The 24,972-nt window shown below is 37.7% G+C and overlaps 1 protein-coding gene across 2 annotated transcripts in view; it reads right to left on the bottom strand.

Annotated features, from left to right (window-relative positions):
* Positions 1-23,991, bottom strand: part of LOC124154553 (cGMP-specific 3',5'-cyclic phosphodiesterase-like) — a 304,329-nt gene extending 280,338 nt beyond the window's left edge. For both annotated transcript variants that reach the window (XM_046528364.1, XM_046528363.1), the window contains exon 1: positions 23,902-23,991. The gene's annotated coding sequence lies outside the window, so the exon portion shown is untranslated. The remainder of the gene's footprint in view (positions 1-23,901) is intronic.
* Between the last annotated feature and the right edge of the window lie 981 nt (positions 23,992-24,972).

Below are 24,972 nucleotides of genomic sequence, written 5' to 3' on the forward strand. Positions count from 1 at the left end.
GGTCTGAGTGACCCAGACCTAATACGGATATGTAGCTGGCATAAGCTACGAAACGTCATCGAAAATCGACTTCGATGCAGCTAACCCGGAAAATATGGAGAGAACTACCTTTCTACATTGTCCTGGAAATGGAATTCATTAAAATGCGAAATGTTTATTTATTGGATCATTCAAAAACTGCCAAAACGGCCTTTACATTGAATAGACAACTTAAAATCTGCAGCTTTAACAAATATAAACTATAAAAAGGATATTAAACAAAAAAAAGATTCAGAAGATGTCTTTTCGCAGCTGTCTCTTGAATGATTTGATGGGCATTGAAAGATCCAGGGAAGGGTGAGTACTCGAAATGGTACTGAAAGAATTAGGGAGGAAATCGAGAAAACCTTCTGTAAAAAAGTGATCTCTGAGAGAGAGAAAGACGGAATTTCAGTTGGTGTAGTAGGTGATTATTACGAAAGGCGCGGGTGGGAATGTGGAGTGAAAAGAAAGCCAGTATTTCAGAGTATCGGAACTTGTAAATGTTGGCAAAGAATCAATTTTTAACCGCCCAAACTGGCGACCTACTCTTGATATTTTAAATGAATGCATTTAGCATTCACCAGGAGTGTACCTCATCCGATTCCTTCTCCCCACCTAATTTCCCTCTCTCTCCGCAAACCCTTGTACCTCAAAAGCCAATGCCTTGAGCCAATGCTCACCTTGCCTCCTTCACGACCATTTCGATTCCATCTGACCTTGCTCTCCCAATTCCCTCTTCTCCCTCAATCCATTTCCCTGTCGAATCTATTCCTCTCTCTCTCTCTATTCTCTGTCTCTTTTTTCCTCCTCACTTTCTCGATTTCCTTCGAAACTATCGTCAGAGATTCCTTTTCCTCGCAGTCGGAATTCTTTCTTTCTGGAGCTTTGTGAAGTTGAGCATTTTGCAGAGTGAGCGCAAATGCATTGGTTCATGGTTGCACTGATTCCTGGTCCTCTTCATAACTTTCATAATGCGGAATTTCCTCCATCACCTTCCTCGAATTAAAAGGTAAGTGCTCAGTTTTTCAAAGACAAAACTTGCCAGCGGTTAGTAATTTCTAAAGTAAAACCTTACTACTGTCGGCGTCAAAATGATGTGCCGCTGTACTTTGCAAATTTATATCTGGGCTTCAGTACATGCTAAAATGATGAATAATACGCCATTTTAAATATTTTTAATTGATAATAAATGAAGCCCAGATATAAATTTGCTAAGTACAGTGGCACATCATTTTGACGCCGACAGTAGGTTAGAATAATGGAAAAGAAAAAAATTCAATGAGTCATCCTAGCGAGTTATTATAAAATTGATATTGTAAAATTAAGATCAATTTTATTTATCGAGACACCGTTTGAATAATTTAGTATATATCTATATTACAGAGGAAACATATTAGAAGAAATATAAGAGCTTTAGATTAAAAAGGAGAAGATTTAGTGAATCTCAAAATGCATTCACTCAATCTCCTCACACATGAGAAATTTCTCATGATTCTCTTTCACATTTCTGAGGACATCGCTTTTCCTTCGCACTAAAGTCAACCATTTGTCGTTGGTTCACCCATCTTCCATCCACCCCTCAAAAATAAAATAGGACAGCAAAGCTTCCCCTAAGACATCATTCGCTCTCGTTTCACACGATAGAATAAACATTCTGGGCCCCACAAATACTCCAAAGCTTTTCTCTCTTTTTTTTCTCCCACTTCACTCTTTGCTTTTTGTTATCTCTTAGACAATTATAAATATTTATGAATGTTCACTAATACAATGAATCTAATTAAACATGGGTTTTAGAAGTAGGCAACTTCGTAATGAGTACAAGTATTGACCGATGGTCCCTCCTTTTTCTGGGAATATAAAGTTCTCATTGTTAATTCCACGATGAATATTTTACGAATTCAAAATTGCTCTTACGTAAAAAGGCATTTCGCCTTATTTTATTAGTACTTGACTTTTTATTTATAAAATTATTCATTTACATGCAATTTTATTTAACAAATTGCACAATTTAAAGTTTTACATAGACAGAATGAAAATCAGCACAGCATTTTCACAAGATTCTTTGAAGACAAAATTAACGACTCACTTTTCATTCATAAGAGGTTTAATAATTCACGCTTTGCAAATATCTGAGAACATAATTTTCCTTTATGTGAGTTACACCAAATTGGTTTTTTTTTCAACGGTTCCAAATCAACAGAAAAATAGGCTTTATAAATAATTAAAGCAATAGGCTTTGAAAATAATTACTCGTAGCGGCTCATTAACGAGGCACGAAAAGAGAAACCTCACTTAGGTTCTGAAATTTCAATTAGATGATCAAGATTACCCACTTTAATTGGCATGGCCTCAGAATTGATCTTTAAAAAGCTGCTGCAACCATCACTACGTCACCTCAAACTTCCACGAATGACTGACTATAGGTTATAATTGATCTCCATTCTTCCAATCATTGCGCATGAGAATATTACTTCCCTGTAAAGCTGCGGTCAAAATTAATTCTCAACAACATAATAATGAGCATTTTATGCATACCCTGATTGTACTGCCATACCATATACACCTAGGATGAAATTCGCCACAAAAAAAATCATTTCGCTTGGCCACGATTCGAACCCGGATCTTCCGATGGACGTGTTGGTACAACTGATAGCCTACCTGATCGCCAACCGGCAGATTCGGCTTCGAATCCCGGCTAAGCCAAATGATTATTTTCATGGCGAATTTCATCGTCATTGTATAACTCTGCACCCGTGCTCTTGACTGCGTAAATAGTCACTTCTTTCAAACAATGCTTACCCAACTATCACTATTTACACGTTATTGGCAATGTGAGGCAGACAGCAAGCGAAAAAAAGAAGATTTGACGTCAGCCGCCAATCGGTGGAAAAAAATTATAAGGGAATCTATAGTCTGAAGCTACCCGCAAGCACAGAACTAAATTTTTAAGAAAAAAACAAAAGAATTGAGATAAAATGAAGAAGCACACGGAGGGTACCCTTTTTTAGCCTTGTGGATAACTGACTTCCTTATCTGATAACTTAGGGTCGTTATACGAGTGAGCTGCGGACGTAAGTGCTTCATTTTTCTAGATCTGGTTATCATTAATTGGATAAGGGAGAGGGTTCAGGTAGGTTCGTTCAATTTAACTCGGTGAAAGACATCGTCATATTCCTGAACGACTACTCCGGAGGGCCTCACCATTAACGTTCTGCATGGATTCCCCTAAAGCCCTTATCTCTTGGTTTCCATTTTTTTCTCCTTAAAGCAGATGCGTCTCGATTCTTCTCCTGTTAACATGCTCTAAGTTTGTATCGCAGGTCTCCCGATGGCTGAAAATCTTCACTTATTTTATCCAGGACCTAAAAAGTACGCTAAGGGAAGTATGAAAAATATTTTAGCATATTTAAAACAAACAAATGAAGTATACAGAAATACATGGTACTACTTTTGTATAAGCACTGAGGCTCAGGAATGCAAAATATGCCATTTGCACTGAGTTCTCATCCCAAGAAAAATATGATTCAGAAGGAAACGATGTCAGGAAATTCGTTGATATTTGTTTACTATGACATTATCATCCAATGTAAGTGTCTTGGCCGAAATGGCTCGTAATAAGTTTTGACGTAAATTTTCTTATTTAATTTAGTAATTTTTCAGTAGTTTTTCTAATTTTGCAACCCCAGTAATTTTTCTAACTATGGATAAAATTGATTACTTTCGCAATTTGTTTAAATATTTGTTGATATCATGATTTTATGTCGTCATAACCACATCTATCGGTAGCAATACAAGGTAGATAAAAGTAATTAATGCTTTTTCATTGCATAATATCCGATTATATAATTTAGGTAAAATATTTGACTCATTGTTATAGAAAATGAAGATCTACAGGAGAAAATCTACGAGGCCAATTCAATTACTTAACTTTTCGCAGTTGACATAACCTTAAAAAAACTGATGATCTCAAATTCGATGGCTCAGGTAATCCCATCTAAAGGTTCCAGGTTTAAATGCGGGTTAACTTTCCGAACCCCAAAACCTAAAACGTCATTTTCATATCGTTATGAATCAGTAAAAACAGCAGCTAACCCTGGAAAACAACCTCTCCATATCCACAAATGATATGTCCAAATGTAAAATGCCAAGACCGACGGCAAGTTATTTCTTCCACGTCACACCTATCGAAATTTACCAATAAATTAACTAATTGAGAAATGAACGAGAACGAAATCTTGATATGCTCCATCTGCTGGGCATGTCGTCTGACTACAGAAATGGATATATTAAATATATTCAATGATCTCAATTTTGTCTCCAGTTATCAGCGCCGAAAATTCTACCACATTCTGCTTGGTCAGCAACTCAAGGGTAAAATAGAATTCGCTGAGAAAATCTTTAAAAATATGTTTATGAATCGCAGAATATAGGAACCAAGGAGAAAGGAAATTTTTGTCACCGTGGAAAAGCGATCTTTCGTTAGTATACAAAGTCTACCACTCATCCCCATTCTCACATATGGAAATATGGAGATTATTTCCTGCCGATTATTTAGAAAATCATTGTTTCATCCAAGAAGGAAATCCTTTACCTGGTGACTATTCAAATTTTTGTTCGCGCCTTTCCCGTTTTCTCACGATCGCTTGCAATTTTTCGCTCACTTCACCACGCAAATTATTCTCCCTGGCCCTTTTCATTTTTCATCTCCTCCTTCCCCATCTCTGCGTCCTTCTCTGGGCTACCGTTTTTTCTGCCCATAGCGGCTAAAATGACAGGCCAGGCATCGCTACATCACCCTCTGCCATGCCACAAGCGACCTCCATCAACACACTACACCCGGTAACAAAAATATCGAAGTAAGCTGAGGATGGATACATCAAATGAGTGAGGACGTTAACTTCATGATTATTTTCCCTCTGGAACGTCAACTGATCGGTGAAATGTCGGCCAATGGGAAAATTACCACCAGTTTTTCACTAGCCATTATTGCTATTAAATCAAACGCATTAATGCCATTAAGTCAGATATTACGACATAAAAGAAGGGAGGTCAAAAGTTGGTGATATTATTGAACAATATTTTCAACTACCACAGATTGATGCAGGCCCAGATTAATTGGTAGTGATGCAACACAACTTTAGATGCCCAAGAAATTGCCATCCTTCTCTTATTTATCACACTTTTCCGCGCATTGAAGAAAAAAGTTTTTGTTCCAAACGTACCTTTTTTGAAAAATAATTATTTCGCCAGACAAATATCCTTATTTAAAAGACATTTATTCATATAAGTATCCACTTTTTTCCGTACCCCTCAGAACTTCCCTCGCCTCTCCAACTCCCTTCAACGGCCTTCTCAAACACCTCTGCTCCTCCTCTCATCCTTCTCCGGGTTCTCATTTCTGCTTCTGCCCCCAACGAACGGCCACCCGGCGTCGTCGCTACATCATCCTCTTCCCATGATGCCACAGGCAGCCACGCAACACCACCCATTCAAACATCTCCAGCACCCCCTCTTCCTCCCACGCCTCCTCCCCTGAGCTTTAAAAGCCCTCCCGTCCACCCCACGAGAGCCCTGAAGGACGAAAAAAATCCCCTTCGATCCTTCACCCGGTGGCTCGGTCTTCCTCTTTCCCCAGGAGAGGCGGCCTCCTTCTCCGGCGCGCCCTCTCTTCCCAGGCCGCGGCACCTGGGCGTAACCACCCATCCATCCATCCGCACTGGCTCCAACCCCTCCTCCACCACCTCGTACCGCCCACATTTCATCAATCACACCCTCCCACTTCGGCAATTTAATCCTAAATATATCAACTCCTTGGTGTGACTCGGTGGGACAAAATTAATGCGAGGATTTTTCTTTTATGTTTTAAATTTTTCCCAAAAGTGAGTAAATATTTCACAAGGTGAGCTTCTGATCAAATTCAAGAAGCTGGTCTGTCTATCGCTTCCTCTTTGAATGCAATATAACAGTGAGTTGAAAATTATGTTTCTTTTAAAATAGGAACAGTGCTATAAAAGTGTGTATAATTCGCAAGGTGAACTAAAATTCAAATTCAATGATTTAATAGTTAAAAGGAACTTATCGCACTGCCCACTTCATCACAGTTAAATTTCACAAAGCATAGCATCATTACCAGGCCGATTAAATTATAATAACATCCAACCGACCTGATGATGTCCCTATGCGTCAAAACACGTCGCGAATGTTCGCAATACAAAAGTGGACGGTACCATAAAGTTTATTTAACTTAATTATCATATTATTCCACCTCATTTCGACTAGTTTAATTGAACTTAAAGGAGAGGCTTCGGCCATCTCTCTCCTTGACTGTAACTTAAGAATAATAACCGAGTTGGAAAATATATTAAATAAATTATTGTATCAAAATTTAGTGTGATTAATGCCAAAAGCGTATGACAATACATCACACATCAATTTTCGGAAAAAGTAATCTGCGTGTCACCCTCGCACCACTTTCATTAGGTCAGGAAAAGATATTAATTTGGGTGATCAGGCGTTAATTAGTTAGTCAGCAAGGGGGCTGCAGGTTCTAGTGGGTGCGTTACACAAGAGTTGCGAGGAGTATGGCATGAAGATAATCACATGAAGACCAAGGTTAGGCGGTTTTATAGAGCTTAGTTTTATGGAGATTCAAGATAAAAATAGTTGGGCAAAAACTTTAAATGGATAGAGGGATTCAAGTTTTTGGGCAGCACATTAGAGAAAAATGTATAGAGAAGGGAGGGAATCAGGTAGAGAAAGCCTTAGGAAAGGAAGTGTTCCTAAACAGGAAGAACCTAATGAGAGGATCGTCATGTAAAATTTTAAAGAAATGGCAAGTGAAGAGTCTGATCTAGATTGTTGCGCTTTACGGTGTGGGAACATGAACACTGAGGAAGGAGGACGAGAAAAGACTGGAGGTATTGGAGAAGAATGGATAAAGTGAGGTTGACGAAGAGGAGAAAGAAAGGCGAAGTGCCGGACATATTCCATCATTTATTCAATAGCTGTGTTTGGAAAAAAAACACCTGGGAATCTCACTACTGTTGTGAATGACTCTCTCTCGTATTTTTTTCAATACAATGAACAACCGCATTGGTAGAAACAACAATCATATTAATATTTAAATCTAATATAGTCGATTTTTTCCAGCTTAGAAGGGTTATTTGCACAAATAAAGACCTACATAAAAAATCACCACCTCCACTTTCAAGAGATGCTACGCAGTAAAAGTACGGTTGCATGACAAGTAAGCCACAGATGCTTTAGTAACTTTACAGCAGCCTTTATTGGGAAGGGGATCCCCCTGAATGTCGAGGTGATCATATAATGAATTTAAACTGACTTATTTGCCGAAACCTCCAACACTTCACGTAGCCTTGGTGAAATCAAAACACAAACTCATAACAAAAGGAGCTTAAAGGAGAAACGCCCGTCAAAATTCATGGTCGCCGCTTTTTCTTTTATTCACCGAGTTCATTTCCTGTATGGTTTTCGTCGGGCGAATTGAATGCCCGCTGCAAATGCTTTTCCCCCCCCCCCCCTCCCTCTCTCTTTCTCCGCTGCTGTTGGCGCTGTGTGCATCGAATCCTTTATAAGAAGGGTTCTTCTTTCTCTCTCTCTCTCTCTGCCTCCACTCACGATCGAAATGAAAATTGCGGCCGCGGAAGGTTTGGGAGATATTTTGTGGCGTCATCACGGGCGGTAGCTTCCTTCCGCGCGCGCAACACAACGTCTCTCTCCACTGCGACGCGAACACACTACACAATGATCAAGAACATAAATCTTCCGTGGAGAGACTCCAGTCGAGGCAACAGCGTTATACGACCACGCAAGCAGATTAAAAAAAAACAGTGTGAGTCATGCTTTTGCGCAGATCTCATCTCGCGAAACATTTGTTTGCCGAGCTTATGCGCCGCGCCTTAGAAGATGCATGCTTTTTTCTCCAAGTCTCCCAGATATTTACAAAAAGGGGTACTTCGTTTCGGCTGGATTACCAACAGGAAACGAAATATTCGACGTCATATTTTTATAATGCTGCTTGTTATATTTTTTTATCAAAAGCTCCGAGATAATCCACTCATTTCTAATTACTACAATGGTTATTTTCAGATCAAGTGTCTGGGAAAATGAGCAGGAAAATCGCATAATGGGATTGCGATGGAAAGTGCTGCGTCATTAAAAGTGTATTACTTTACTAAATGAAATATTGAAGGAAAGTTGAGGACAGCGACGGGAATTATCTTATGGGGGAAAATCTAGAAATTTGAATGACTATGGATATATCATAAATACAAAATACCTAAATACAAAAATCTCTAGGTATATGAGAGACTTTCATTTTTTCCAAATTTCCAATATAAAATTTCCAAATATGTACTTGATATACCTGAGCAGTTACAAGCACCATATTACATTACATTCAATAAATAAGAATCAATAATAACGACCAAATGTTACTAAAAGTTTAACGGATGTTCTTCATAAACAGCACCACCCAAACACATTTATATTCAACTGACCATTTTTATCGATAATAGCGTTATGTGTGCTTTGTTAACAAGAATAAACCCAAAAGTCACACAGGGATGTCTTCACTAAAATTCTTTCGTCTTTCAATCAAATGGAAATGGGAATGATAACTTTCAGAAGTGCTGTATATTGTTATATTTCATCATGTATTCCGATAAATTTTGAATTAGGATGCTTGTATCTAAGAATGTCAAAGTTATTGTAGTTTTGTACAAATTGTATTTCAATCGACAATAAAATTAATTTTCAAAATTTATCCTTCCTGCCTGTTATCAGCTAAAGATGGAGAGAAGGCCTTTTTCCTTTGGGAAGCAATAAAGTATCTGATCGTCATCCAAATCATTGGCTTCGAATATCTACATTTCATTTCTCTCGCGGTATGAAACATTTTTATCATTTATTCGCATCGAGGTAGGTTGCTGAGGGGGTAGATATTTCCTGCAACGATTTAAAGATGGGCTACACGCCCCTGGGAGGCATTGGAATGCTCTTAACTCGATACCGAGCGTCGAAGAAGTTGGTCGTCGAGGAAGTCGGAATCTCGTACAGCGGGGGGCGTAAAGTATATCGATCTGCCACCGACATCGCACACAACGTTGCGCGCCGCTCTCCCTTCCTTTGTCTCCGCACCCCCTTCGTCTTCAGCGGTGCATTTTTCCCCCGAAACCATCATCCCCCCTTTCCCTCGTCTGGCATTCCTTTCTTCCAACCCCTTCCCCCCTACGCCTCCGGGCGGTCAGTTCCACCCTTGCTCGCTGGGTAGGTATATATCTCCCGGGGGACCTTCATTACGACCTCTGCCACGTACGTATCCATCTTCCGTCGATAACACTTCCCATAGGGACCCTTTCGCCTTCCGCACGCGGGGAGAGAGACGGAGAGCCATCCCTTTTACCATCCTTCACTTGTTCCAGTCGGCTAGCATCGTCCCAAGGATCCGTCGCTGCACCTTGTGGGGAAGTTTCGTGTGTAGCCACGAAGTATTAACATACATGGGTAACACCAGTGGATTCATTCACTACGTTTGATTTACTATTTCAGACTCTGATTGTCACGGTAATAAAGAAAGAAGTAATGATGAAAAATTTCTCGGGATTCCCACCGGGTGTGGTATTGGGTAAATTCTCCCAACGTTTCAATGGCTGAGTCTGCCATCGACTTCCTGGGTTTACTCTTAATGGTACTTTTTTACAGTACTTATTTATTTATTTATATCCCTGATTGCCTGGTTATTGCTGTGTGCGGATGTAGCGATTAATTATGGCATTCCAGACACTGCTCAGTTGGAAGCCTTTATCTTTACAAAAAAAGAATCCTTTACAAAAAAAAGAAAGACCAGACTAGTACAGAAGTACATACCAGACTAAGCTACGGCATTTTTAGTTGGGGTAGCGCATATTTGAACTCCTTAAAACCTGCCGTTTTTTTACAAAATAGAATTGTACGTATTATTTTGAAAAAGGACAGATTTGAAAGATCTTTCCCACTTTTTCTTCATTTGCGTTTGCTTCCGTTGAGGCATTTACATGTTTATAAGGTCTTACGATGTTTTTATGCTAGAAGTGGCAACTCTAAAATATTTCAGTCCCTGCCTTCTCCCTTTACCCTGCGTAAAATAAGTGTGCCCATACCACAACCAAATATGACTTTGTGTAAAAGATGTTTTTTGTACGTAGGACCAAAGGTTTTTAATTTGTTACCACAGTCATGCTTTATTTCAAAGTCTTTGAAAAAGTTTTTGCAAAATGCACATTCTTGGCTTCTCACTAAAGAAAGTGTAGAACAAATATTGTTATAAAATATTGATGTAAATGAATTATAAACACTATTTTAGTTGTTTTTTCATGCACGCACTTAAGCTTTGTTAGTATAGATTATCAAGGTAAAAAAATGAGCTACACTATATGTAAAGCATAATGTATTATTATTTTGGATGGTACCCTCTAACAGGTTCGCGGCTATCTAAAATTACTCAATTTTGCTATTGTCATGTAATTTGTGTGTGGAGTAATAAAATTATTTATTATTATTAACAAAAACAGAAAGAAATAACATGCACCAAAGACCTACGACAGAAATATTACATCCCACAGAACATATTGAGTGTCTTCCATGTAGCAAATATTTCTACTAAATATACGACTAGACATGAAACAGTGTTGATCTGGAGCAGAATGGTATTTCAAAAAAGGTTTAATTTTGATTTTAGTTGTGCATAGTTCAAAGTGGCGTCATTCTTGAGCCACGATAGTTCAGAGGCCTGCTCTAAATTTAATGTCTGAGTACTAATCGTGATGAGGGATAAAAGATATGCCTACTTGAATTAATTATCGAATAATTGGTCAAACTGACTATCAGTGGAATCTAAAGAAAGATGTTCTACTCTTCATAGTTAACATGAACAATCCTCCACTAAACGAAGCCTTCCGCTTTATCTGATACCTGATATTCGCTACCTTTCCTCCGTGCTTATAAAATTAACGCTTGGATATCTTCTCTTCTAAAATAGTTCCATGAAAATTTTAGCACGATGAAAACTTGGTATTCCCTTTTGTTTTCCAGGATTTTTTTACCGTGAGAGCATCCTCATGGACTTTTAATGGAATTATGCAGGTGATTATCCTCTAAATTTGCAAATAAATTTATTTCATCCTGTAAACACATGAGTTAAAAGTAAATTTTCAGTGATAAAATGCTAAATTGCGCCAAAGCATACGTATGTAAATCGATGAATCAGGAACTTATAAAGAGTAATAGGTCAGGTGATGTTGGGTGGAATTGGAAGAATAAATTTCATATAAATTGATGCAACTTGGAGAATTCCAGTCTTTAATAATTGCCAATCATAATGTAATAAAAGAAAAAAATAGGGTAGAATACGACTGAATTATTCTGGACATAAGGGTTCAAAACGCTTAATTAACGTTTAATTGCGCTTAATTAATTATTAAAACGTTTAATTACAAAAATTGCACTGCGGATGTGTGAGTCTTCTGTGTGTGACATCTATGCTTTTTTTAAATTAATTCATGGAATAAAGAAGCGGATAATTATTCAAATTTTTTTACCATAAATATAAAGTTGTTTGCATCGACTTCGGCTCTTTTCCGCTTGACTTAATTCGAGTTCAACCTAAACATACGTTGGTTGGAAACGGGGTTATTGAGAATATGAGGTGCCACAAATCTAAGTTTACCATGCTTCCCACAGCACTTAATATCTTCGTCAAACGACACATATGTTAATGTTCATTCTTACATGTTTATACGCACGTTGTATGATGAGAATGGGGTAAGAGTATTTTCAGGTTTGAGATGCGATTTCAAAAAATCATAACTAGAGAAGTCCATTAAATTCTTTATAATGTGTAGTATACCGTAATTAAGGTGAGAGCATTCGGAAATTTATTCATAAATGAGATAACTTTTTTAATTGAATCTCTTTGGTATTTTAAATACCCGGACGATACTTATCATATAGCTTGAAGACAACTCACATGGTAACTGGGATTTTGTATGTATAGGCACTGATTTCCATGGTGGCACAGAAAGAAGTACCTTTGCATTTGTATATTTTTTGCTATTGTTTTAAGAATCAAATAAAAATTTAAAAATAAAATCAGTTGTTCAAAGTATTTCATCATATGAGCCATAGCTAGAGGCAACTTTTTGATAAAAATATTCTTAACTCCAAGAATTAATGTTCGAAACCTTAGCAGAGTTAGCATTAGCGATTGTGTTTAAGATTTTGCGAAAGTATTTCCCGTAATTTGTAGAAATTCAGTCAGTCAAGGGAATGGATAAAACCAATTAACTTTTATCTGTAGTTGGTTTTTTACTCCTAAAATGTTTCCACAATTCTTAAGCTCTCGTCCTGTTAATGGTATCAGCTTATTTATTTTTCACCATCATCTCTTGACTCATTCATCATGCCTCCATTCTCTTTTGCAGTGTGACTCGGCTGACATCCACCCCAGGTGATTGCTACCTCATTTGGTTCTCGGCTCGCACTCAATGCTTTTAAAGGTGATGCATCAAAAAGATACAGTTTGCATCCAACGTTCATTCGCTTCGAAAGTCAGTGGCAAAAAATGGAGCAGCAATCATTCCTATATTTGTAATCGAAAGACAAAATAGCATGCAATCCCGTTCTTGGGTGGCTAAATAGCAACAAACAAAGTATTCTCATCCAGCAGTCCTCAAAACCATTATAAAGTGACCATCGTCAACTTAATTCACTTTATTACGGTTATATTCAAGCACAAAATTTCTATTTAAATACATTTTCTTTCACTAAAATTCCAATGACGCCGATAATTGGGTAGTAGCCTTGATGACCTACATTTCTCCTCTCAATAAACTTTTGCATCTTAAATTCAGATGAAATATATAAAATCTACCAGGAATAATTACTCAGACCAACCAGAAAATTGTTTGCATCATGGTTATTTCAAACTGGAAAACTCATTGCACAGGATTTGACTCCGAACCGCAATCGTCTAACATGTACTATCATTTGAATGTCGACAAATTTTTGTAGGGAATAACGCTCTAACTTATGGTAAATTAATTTTTCGAAATGAGTATTAGTGCCTGATTAGATCCTCATTGCTCCAAAACTGATATATTTAATTATCTACGATGATTATGAGTATGACAAGCATTTACCAGCCATATCTTAAGTAAAGAGCATTCCCAGTGTATTTATAATGATATTCCTCCAAAACATTTTATTTTTAAAAAACATTTTTTTATCCTTTTTCATACTTCCACCGCCTGTTCAGATTAAAAACAGGACAACAATCAACTAAAACGCGCATGCCAGAGGTTAGAAACCAAAAATGGCATGTAGACAAAAAAAAACTGAACATGGGTCTGGTTAAAGTGACAAACAATCGCATTAGCTGTAACGTCTACACCGCATTTCCTCCTCAGATGCATAATTTTACACAAAATAGAAAGAAAATTCATTACATAAAACATATAATTGCAGTGAAAGTCTTAGACTTTCATATCGGTGATACATGGTGTACTTAACGGAAGGGTGGCTTGCGGTAAATTAGAGGAAAGTAAGTGATAACGAGAGAAGGATAATAAAGAACCGACTAAAGGTCGTTTTATGGAAAAAGAAGTAGCAGCAAATCATTCGTACGGAGCCTAAAAGCGTGAGATTCAAGAACCCATTATTTAATGGCGTCGTTCACATAAAACATATCGCAGAAGCTGGTTAAATTACAGTGAGGTTTGGTTGGTTTTGAATAAACGTGAAAATCAGCGAGGAAAATTGGAATGCGCAGCGCCGTGGTTGTTTTTTTCATAACTTTTCTTGTGGGTTTTGTAAGTTCCAACCATTAATCGCGGAAGAAGACACCCCGAAATGAAAAATAACGTGAGTTTAATATGTAATTGGGAATGGAACGCCGAAAAATAAATCAACGCGGTTAAGAAACAGCTCGACTCAAGGTTTTTCTTAAGGTGGCGATTATTATAGGAACCGTAAAACACATTTAATTTGGAAAAAGGCTGTCATTTCACGTGTGTATTAAACTTGTCAATTTCATTTTTCAGATGCGAATTGTGCGTGAAATAAATGCGGAGCATGGTCAAGTGTTGGGCTACTGATATAAATAAGACAATTGAATTGCGTTAGAAGAAAGATAAGAGGAAAGTCCGAACCTCTTATGATAGGAGTATTCACTATACATAATTAGTTCCTAGTTGTGGAAAGAAGTGTGTCATTTCAATAGCTGGGGACGCATTTGATGTTTCAAGTCATCTCAGTAATTTTAATACGTTGCTAGCATTATCAAGTCCTGGAAAGAGAGAGACGGTGTATTGAAGGGTCCTTTTACAAATTCCGGGAAAAACCTTCATCTACATCTCCATGCTACCCCTAAAGCCTCAAAAACGGCTTGCGGCAGGGGAGTTAGGACACCAGCAGTGTACATATAAAAAGCAAATGCTCAAGCCTTAAGATACCCTCTAATGAAAATCCACGAAATGCTACGTGGCCTAGGGAAACCCGCGTCCCTAAAGCACACCATTGCCCTTCACACGTATGTGGTTAGATCAAACGTCATCTATACAAAAAAGAAACTTACCGAGAGAGTTTTAGGGTTACACAGTGATGAAAAGGTTAAAATCCTTGAGATAGGTTAGGGATCAAGAGGGAATAAATTGATGTAAATAAAATGAATCTTCTCATACTAATACTCCCATCAGATTTGTCTCATCTGAATCACTCGTGATTTGGTACAAAGTTCTGCGTAACGAAAATTAACCTTAAGCGCGGTAATATATTATAGTCCTGCAGAAAAATTATAGATGACATCCAGTCCACGCTAATTTCTTCTACGAACTACTCCTTCCATGAAGTACGAACCTAATTTTTTCGTTGTCCTTCATTTATATTTATTGCTAATATGTTCTAAAAGCCGGTCGTAACAAAAATTTCGCTCCATAAGGTATTTTCCTCGTTAGAGCGACGGATTGGGGAACGGATACTGATTCAACGGCATTATCATCTTCTTCTGCCATCCCAATATCCCTAGGATCGGTTCGATGAGGTGATTGGGGTTCAGGCTTTCAAGTATGTAGGCTGAGAATGAATTTCTGCTTGCGGTGAGCATTTTTCGCGAGTAAGGTGATCGCTAATATGGCGTGGAATTTCATCAGCTTCGAAACTTTGGTAATCACACTCGCTCCAAATGGCTTGCTCAGATACTTTTTTTACGGCTTCGACACGTTCTCTCTTGCGTCTTTTCCTCACGATTTTCTTCTCAAGAACTAAAAAAATGTATGTTTTCTCAGTAATCTATCAGTAAATTCCAAGAAACGAGGTCAAACTGTTTGAGCAATTTTTATTTTCACCATGGATATAGGACGTATTCTACTCGTTACGATAACTGGCACTATTCTAATAATTTGGCTCAAGCACTGTATAGAGTATCATCAGTTATAAATGAATAATTATGAAAATAACGTGTATAATTGAATATAAAAAATACTTAAAAGTATAAAATAACCTTAATAGGAATTTTTAGCGCAGCTAGTACATGAAAATAGTGAAAACAATATATAGCAAAGAAAGTGACTGAATCAAGGCATGTATATGATAGACATTGGAAGAAAAAATTTAATTTTGGTTAAATTTTAATACAGCGACACTGAGAGGAGGTGAGAAGGTTTTATAAATACATGTTCGTTGCAGAGGGTCGTGTTAGGGTCTACGACCAGTCTTGTAATTAATTTCAGAGCGTCCAGTCTCAGTCGCATGTATATTTTGTGTCTTTTACGAATTATTTTCAGTTCATTTATTCACTACTTTAATAATCCCGCATAAAATCAAGGTAATCATTCAAATATTTAGTTTTTAATCAAAAAACATTTTCTATTTTTTTAATTACACATATTAAAATATTAATTTCCCATTTAAGATACATTTGCTTACTATCACCTAGGATACTTGATCAGAGTTTTTAATGGCTCGTATAATGATTGATGATGATACGAGTTGCTGGAACAAAATTATAAGAAAAAGATAAACAGAATACACTATTCAGTATTGAATTGTATGTTTCTAATTTTGTAGTAAGGCTTAACCAATAATAAATGGCAATATTATAATACCATTCGTTTAAACCTCATTCAGTGCCATCCCAATGCTCCACTTTCCTCCTTGTTTCCTCATTTCACCATCAGAATACACTCAAACAATTCTCCATTCTCCGTCTCCAAGGCAGAATTCCTTGCTCATCCACCATTTCAGTTCGTGGAATCCAGCTCTTCCTATCATCCCTCCACCCCTCACCATGGCCTATTCTCCCCTCAAATCATCCTCTCCCGCAGAAACCGCCACTGTTCCTCATATTCCCTTGAAAACCAGCCCTTCCTTCACTCCCCCCGTTCCCACCCACCACCGACCGCGTGTCCCAAATACAACGCATTCCTCTTCCGTCCGTCCGTTACACGGCCAAGCAAGAGGGAGAGAACAGAGAGGAAGAGGGGGGGAAGGATAAAAAGGGATGATACGGAGGGGAATGGCTGACCCCGGGAAGGGGCTGAGCAAGCTACTACGCCGTCACAGAAAATTTAAAAACTTATACTTTCCGAGGGTATTGTAAAAGAATTTGGTTTCGTTAATGATGTACTTGGATAAAATTAATGCATCGCCAAAAACGTTTTCCAAATCACCGATGAAAATTATATAACAATCATAGACTTGCAAAACTGAATTTAGGAAGGATGATATTAGGAAAATTAAATGCATTATTTTTTAACTTCGTACATCTTGAAGCGTTTGATCCAAACATTAAACTATTTGTATTGAATGAGTATTTATTCTCAGATTGCCAAAATTATAGTAAAATGAAGTGCCTATTTTTTCACTTATAAGAGCGCAACTTATGCCCTATTTTTACAATCATTTCACATTCTGGTAGGTCGCGCCATAAGGAGTCCTACTTTATAACCGGAACTCACTTGATTTGATGTTTGTTGCGCGCACGTGTGGGCGGGAGTGTAGTTGTTGAAAGTTGTTTTGTTCCCTGCTTTTGGCTGTGATCGGTAGTGGTGAAGTGTCGTCGTGCTGGAAGGGTCTCCAGCGCACGCTGCCCAGAGAAGCCATAGACGGGAGCCCGACATTCAGGTGAGTGGTGATTTGGAGAGAGGGGGACTCCCGGCGCATAGAAACATAGTCCTTTATAATACGCGCGTATCTTATCTCGTACACCGGTCTTAACCAACATTTTTCGTAGGCTAAAAAAAATATTGCATCGTTAGATTTCAGAGTATCGTTAATTATAAGTTAATTTTCACATAACATGGCAAGTTAAGCCTATATGTTTTGATTGGAAGTGGATAAAGACCATTTTTGAGACTGAATTTTGAACTTTTAAGTAGCATAGTTTTCGCTCCAAATCTCGGTGGAGCACTTCTAAGTGGAGGGAAGATTTTAATAAGTTCAATGCACTATATCTCTTAAGTTTTGTAGCCAAATGAAGGTTGAGGAAGAAGGGATGGAATAATACACTTTGGAAAAGATAAAAATTGAGCTTAATTATTTGAAAGAACGCTACTTGCAAGGACAATTCTGCTTGCTCTTTCTGAAGAATATAGTAGCAACATCAGAAAACCTCCCTTGACCATTTAAATGGACGCGATGAAAATCCATCGTTTATCTGCGAGAAAATACTTGGAGCTGAAAAATTGTGTGTGTCAAAGTTTATTCTCAAATAAAAGATTTTTCTATACCAATAAACTAGAAAAAAATCATTTCAATAATTTTAATACGTTGCTGTTATCATCAAGTTCTGGTAAGAGAGAGACGGGATATTAAAATATTTGACACGGTGATATCATTAACGATTTTAGATCTCTCGTCCTACCACAAAAGATGAAACCTAAATCGATTCCCGTCATTCTTTAATAAACATGCTTTTTCATCTCCTCCATAACTTATTCCCTTAAATGATAAAAGATTGTACGGAAATCCAGGTATCCATAGGGCCATTGAAAAAATTAAGAGGGCAGACATGCTCTCAGAGTGAGGAGAAACTCAAGATTACTCCTTCGTGTCACATAATGACCGCATTAACTAGTTTCAAGAATGGATCAACATCCCTCTTATGATATGTGGATGGCATAAGTAAGGCTGTTAAATACAATCACGGGAAATAAACTGTCATCGGAAAGTGATTTAGATACGAGTGACATCAGAAGTCCTTTCCCACTTCTTGCCATGGTATACGACCCCATAAAATCCTCTTCCATCCAAATCCTTGTGCGATCTTACCTTAATTGTTTTGTTGAAATAGAAACGCTCTGACAAGAACTGTATACCTTACAGTACATTCGAGATGGGAATTGTACGTGTTGTGGGTTGCGTTACCGCAGGATATACAACACGTGTACATTGGGTTGCATGCTTTCAAGGATATATCATCCGCGTTTGCCTAGCCCAACCAAATACGGGTGTAATTCCACGAAATTGACAATCTTGATGAGTTATGAATGATTGAGACCCATTAAATTTATTAAAATTCAATTACCATCTTTCTGATCTTTTTTCGATCCTAAACATCTGATAATAACAAGTTCAACTACACAATTACTGGTTTATACCACTAAGTGAATGTGACATATAGCCAGAAGAAAAGGTAAAGATATCAGTTACACCTAACTGGAGAGCTAAAGCAATTTTAATGCTCAATTTTTCCAAGTAAAAGAATGGCTCACAGCATCAAGAAAACCTTTTTCAAAGATAACGCATATAAATTGAAAATTATTGCATCAATATAAAAAAGGAGATGTTGACATTTACTAGGTTGATTTTATGAACGTTATCTTATTCTATTTTTACTTTAAGAATTACAAGCGAATGAATATGTGTGCAAATAGTCGGTACCGTTCAAAATAAATTGGATATTAGCCTGATGAGTGCCTAGCACTGTGAGGGCCTCACTTTCTGCCCAATAAAGTGGTACTCACGAATGTAAAACTACATAATGGATGAATACAAGACAATTGAATTGCGTTAGAAGAAAGATAAAAGGAAAGTCCGAACCTATTATGATAGGAGTATTCACTATACATAATTAAATCCCAGTTGTGGAAAGAAGTGCAATAATGAGTCATTTCAATAACAGGGGGCCCATTTGAAGTTTCAAATTGATGTAAAGAGAGGTAATAGGAGAAATCTGAGGACAATAAATGTATCCGGTGAAGAAAAAACACGGAGATACATTCAAAAAACGAAGCCCCAGATCATTTGAATGACTAATTATGGTGCAGATGTTGTGGCGAGGAAAAAAAAACAAATTTATTGATGCCATCCAGGGAGACCGCGGTCACAATTGCGATTGTATGGGTACAATTAACTGCAACATGATAAATTTATAAATTCTCATAAACACACGAAAATTCACCATAATCCTTGCGTCAAAACACTTGTATAAACTATTGTCTGAACCCTAGAGACACACACTGAATGGTAATGCAAAAACTGAAATACAAGTCGATTTTTTTTTTCAAAGAATAAAATTCTCCCAATGCATGAAAAAAGCTTTACGGGAAAAACATAAAACGCCAAATGACCCTAAGTATTGTTTTGTCCGTAAGAATAAAAAAGACAGCTTTTACTAACATGCTATTTGAAGATGCCCGTATATACTCAGTCGGGTAGTGATCTGAGCTTTCGACCAGTGGAACTTGAATCGAGTAGAATTAACTTTGACTAGTGTTTTTATAATACTTTTATCCGCTTACTGTGAAATTCATAATGAAAAATACTCGCGTCTAAACTGAGATTCGAATCAGAATCTCCCGATTGTCTGTCCGGTATGCTACCAGATACCAAGCGATCTTCTTTCAAGGCGGATTTCAAATATTTATACCGAACAAAATAGGTAGCAAACTTCACCGATAATTGGGAGATCCAGTTTCAAATGCCGGCGTAGCCGAATGATTTTTCGTGGGGAGAATCCCACCCAGGGAGTGCATTTGTGCGCGCGACTGTGTGCATAGCCCCTTGATACATTTCGTGCTTTGGAATATTTCCTTCTTTTTCCCAAACTGGAGTAAAGGAGTGGAATGACGTACCTGAAGAAAGTTTTATATTCTTACCCACAACCATTAAAACTCTTACGAGTTAGTGGTCTTCGAGTTTATTTTATTCTGGTTCATTAGGGAGCGTATAAAATTGGTTTATTTTCTCAAATTTCATTCTCAGTAGTGTTGCATTCGTATTAGTGTATTTATTTCAGCCTATGGGTGTATTTTTGTTCCTCTACTATGCTTGTAGCAGGTAGGTTCATTTTATACATACCTTCACATTTTTTCTTTTAAATTAATATGTTATCAGCAGACGATAGCCTACTTGTAGCAATATATTGAATGGATAAATAAAAAATATGTTCAAAATAGCACCTAGTTAGCCTCGAGAAATTCATTGCCCCAAGAATTTGATTCTGCACCGTATACAATGTGAATTAGATATTCTCGAGTCTGAAAATAGAAGGAACAGGAAAGAGCTCGTGGAGGAGGACTGAAATAGGAAACGGATAAGGAATGTAAGGGAGAAAAGAGGAAGAAGAGAGAGAGGGGGGCAGGGAGAGGGAGAAGAGTGTGGGACCCATCTTTCGAATGAAACGCCAACGGCCATCGATCCGTTCCCTAGGAACCGCTCACCCCCCTTCCCTATCTCCCCTCCCCATCCTACACCCTCCCCTCTCTCTCTCTCTCTCCTCCCAAAAGTGATTTCCTCCCTCTACCCTTCCAAGGGCACAAGAGATGGAACCCTGTATCCTCCGAAACACCCTTCTCTCCATACCTGCCGTCATGGTGAGGTGGATAGGGATCGCACGTCGCAGTAGCACTGTGCCTAATGTAATAAAATACCCAGGTATTCGAGTACCCATATAGTTTTAGAATAATTTGGATTCCAATAAGTTTTAGAATAATAATAATAACTCCTAATTTGTATGTGGTGATGCTAGCTTCGAAAAACTCAGGGATCGGGTTGGTATGATGGCAACCGTGGGTGCAATTATACCGATAGAATCGCACAATTTACCGGGGTCTCTTACGATGGTATCTATAAATTTTTGCTTTTATCTTTCCACGACAACTATATCATAAAAAGCCTTCCAAAAATTTAGGAGTGAGGTGCTTCAACGTATCTTGAGCGGATGCATTTATCCTCCGCCCCTCTCACACATAGCTTCCCTTTACATTCATTTACCACGCCAAACGGGTTTCCCTTTTTTAAAATAACTCATTTCCCCATTTCGCTCCAAAATTCGGAACCTATTAAAGTGAATACGTACATCGCACCTTTCCGCCCTGTGAGTCCGGTTCCCGGCGGTATCGGATCGTTTTTTAAGACTGCCCAATTTCCACCTGAGTTCTTTGTGCAGGGCACCTAAAGTATAGCACTCCGTCCGTCAGATGGGAAGTTACGCCGCGATCACCTTAGCGACTTTCGTTGAATAAAGGTTAACGCCGACGCCGGGTTTTTCGCCCCTTCATTTTTTCACTTCCCTACTGTCATGACAAAAATAACCATAGCTCTTGCGAACCTCCTCCGAGCACCACATAGAGCACCTCTTCCGTCCTCGTACCATCCAAAGCACCCTTCTTATTTCGTCTCTCGTTATCGCCACTGGTGAAGTAGACAGAAATTGGACTTCAAATACAGAGGTACCGCGTTTGAGTTACTTTACCGTGGATTCATCCTCCAATGCACCATATCAATTGACCTACATTCTATCATGGTCACATTATGTTAGTTTGGAAGCATAAATTGCACACATAGTTTACCACGCTCAATTTTCTTCACCTCTGGCTAATCTTAAAATGTACAGACATACTCTGACTGATCCTCTACATACCCAGAGGTACCAACAGGTAGAGGGTTGATGGCTCACTGAGCGCCACCAATTCATTCAAACGACTAATTCGTCAATTTTCATAATCACAATAAAACTCAGCAGTAACATCGCCTTATGTCAAACAATAATTGTACTAAGTAGTTTTCGGACCCCAGAAAAACTCATTGAATAGAAACCAAACTACTGCAAAAGGGGATTTTTTGTTGTGAATATAATGCTCTCAATGCACAAAAAAAGGCTTTTAGAGTAGATAAAGAAAATCGGGAAACGTATACTCGATATCACATTAAATATACTTTTATGACAGCGTTCACTATTTTGCTATTTAAAGCATTCCTTCTACATTCGGACGTATTTTGATATTTTTTAGGAGTTAAGGGACTCGAAAAATCCAATAAATACCTACAATTATTTGTAAAAATGGATACATATCGACGCAATAATTATACTGCATATTCTTCTGTCTCTTGAAATACAAACCATATTTGCTAATTGACACCATAACGAAAAACTGTTTTTGCCACAAATTTTTCCCACGATCAGAAAATATATACAGTTTTATGCATTAACAATTGTTCGCAAACAAGCCTTCCCTGTAGGTTTTTGTTCATGGCAATGCTTTTTCAAGAATGAATTTTCCAAGTCAGTTTCTTGAAAACAGCCAAAAATGCAAGGGCAAAAACCAGCTTTGCCAGTTCCTCTCTCTAACCCTGGCCAACGTCCAAGTTATACACTTTCTTTGCCCTCAAACTCTTGAAAAATCTGTATCCTTTTCTTGCGAAGGTTGAATATACTGAAATATATATCTCTGATCGGTAATAAATTCGGGGGATTGGAAATCTCCATCACATAGGATGGGATGGTGGCTTGACTTATGATTTAGATACACTCGGATACCCTACGCCCAGAAAACGATAGCAGCGGTGCATACCGTAACTACCTATATAACTCTAACTCAGTGTTAAAAATATACCAAGCTTTAGATCCAATCATTATAAAATGCGTAGTAATAAGGAAGAAAACTATAAAAATAGCATTGGTAACACATTAGCTATTGATTTGATAATAAATTAAGTGGAGACATATAGTTCTGTAAAGGAGAGTGTAGTGAAAGAATGTCTCAGAATTCCCATTCGTCCTGGCACTGAAACTTCGTCGATGTAATATCAACCTCTTTCCTGGTAATATCAGCGATCTCAGTATCTTAATTGCTTGATCTTTTGGAATCTCATCGTCACGCAAATGTAGAGGCATTTAAATACCTTGCTGAATAATTTTGCTAATTATAATGCAACAATATATACTAGCTGATTGTAGCTTTGATGCAGTCACTTATATATCACGGAAAAGAGAATTATTGGACACAACGATAACTTTACGAGGTTATCTCTTTCATTTTAGTTACGTATTTGACTTCACACTAAAATAATTTCCTTAATATTACTTGATATATGAAATACTGGTTTCTTTTTTGGCCTTCGCACATAATGTACATCTGTTAAGTCTTAAAACGCTCAATTCCAGCTCAAATTATAGGAATTTATTAAATTCAGCTCTATCATTATCTCCGATCTATATGTTTAGAGCAAGCTCGATAGTGGCGTCTCACGAATGGGTGCAGTTTCACGAATTCTATATCGAAAAAAAACACTTAAAATAATCAAGATTTGACGAATAATGCAAAAATTATTTTAAACGATTTGTTAGTAGGCCTCCCTGCAAGAGTGAAAGTATCTCTCTGGTGTTACTCCGGGTGTTTACCCTGTGTTTTCAACGGAATAAACCCAATCTTCGGAACGTGGTGCAAACGACGGCTTTCAAAACTTGTGGAAACAACTTGGTAGTACAGGATTGAACATCAAATATTTTGGTTCAGGGTGACACTCTTATTCTACCAATGAGCATCTCTGATAAACCACTACCTGAAAGCATAATAGGCAAAGAGAAATCACAGTGTAACTCACCATGTTATTCACAGTGGGCAGGAACAACACCAGAGTACTACTCGAATAAAGAGCTGCAGCAAGGCTGAAGCACATGAGCTCCTTTTGCTAGATGATAGGGGCCATTCCACAATCCTGCAAAAGAAAAATAAATAAATATTAGAACATTTACCTCATCTTTAATCCTGAAATTGTAGTGTATACCGATTGGTTCGAAATTCTAAGTTAATTTAGAGGGATAAGTTGCTGTTGAAAAATGATGCCTTTTCAAGAACAAACAATTTGAAAAATATATACTTTCAAACCCGGGACATTAGTTAGTTAAAATGATGAAATACTAAGAAATAATCATTAGATTCTCTCATACGGAGAAATAATTTATTTAAGTTTGTACCAATGAGATATGAAAACGTTCAGCTATAGGCTACTAGTGGAAAAAGGAAACGGATAATTATAGCCCAGAAAGAGAGCAAGGGATTGAGGATAAACCATATAAAATCATAGGCGTACTTGAATCCAAGGTGGCGTGGCTTGTAATACTTGATAATTGGCGTGGGATGTAGTGCATGAAGCATAGTACCTAATTTGCACACCAGAAAGTTTGTGATATGTCTTTGCGGATGGCGCCAGAACGAAAATCCATTTCGATTTCCTTTATTGTAGAAATTGTGACTTTCCTAAGTTTCCGAAATAAGTAAAAAAATACTTATTTTGTAGCTATTTGTTTCACCATTGCATTTAATGAACCCATGCGTTTGACTTGAAAGACAAATCAAAATTTAAAAGTGACACATTTTCCATCGTTGCACAAGTTACGGAAATACGAAAATAGGAAAAAAATATGTTAAAGATTCAACTCTAACACGCATATTCAAACCTTTAACGATTCAACCTCTCTTTCTATGACCAAATTAGAATACGCTGCTTCCATGATTTAAGACATCAATATTAACATAAAGTCACGCTAATAATTAGAAAATAATAAATAGCATGCGTTTTGGCTCGCAGTTTTCCGCGGCATTGATTAGCAGATATCTCCATTTCTTCTAGGTTTCACTGCGTGGGATTTGTTTGTGACGACAGTTTCGTCTG

This window comes from Ischnura elegans, chromosome 2 (assembly GCF_921293095.1).
Source record: "Ischnura elegans chromosome 2, ioIscEleg1.1, whole genome shotgun sequence".
Classification (NCBI taxonomy): domain Eukaryota; kingdom Metazoa; phylum Arthropoda; class Insecta; order Odonata; family Coenagrionidae; genus Ischnura; species Ischnura elegans.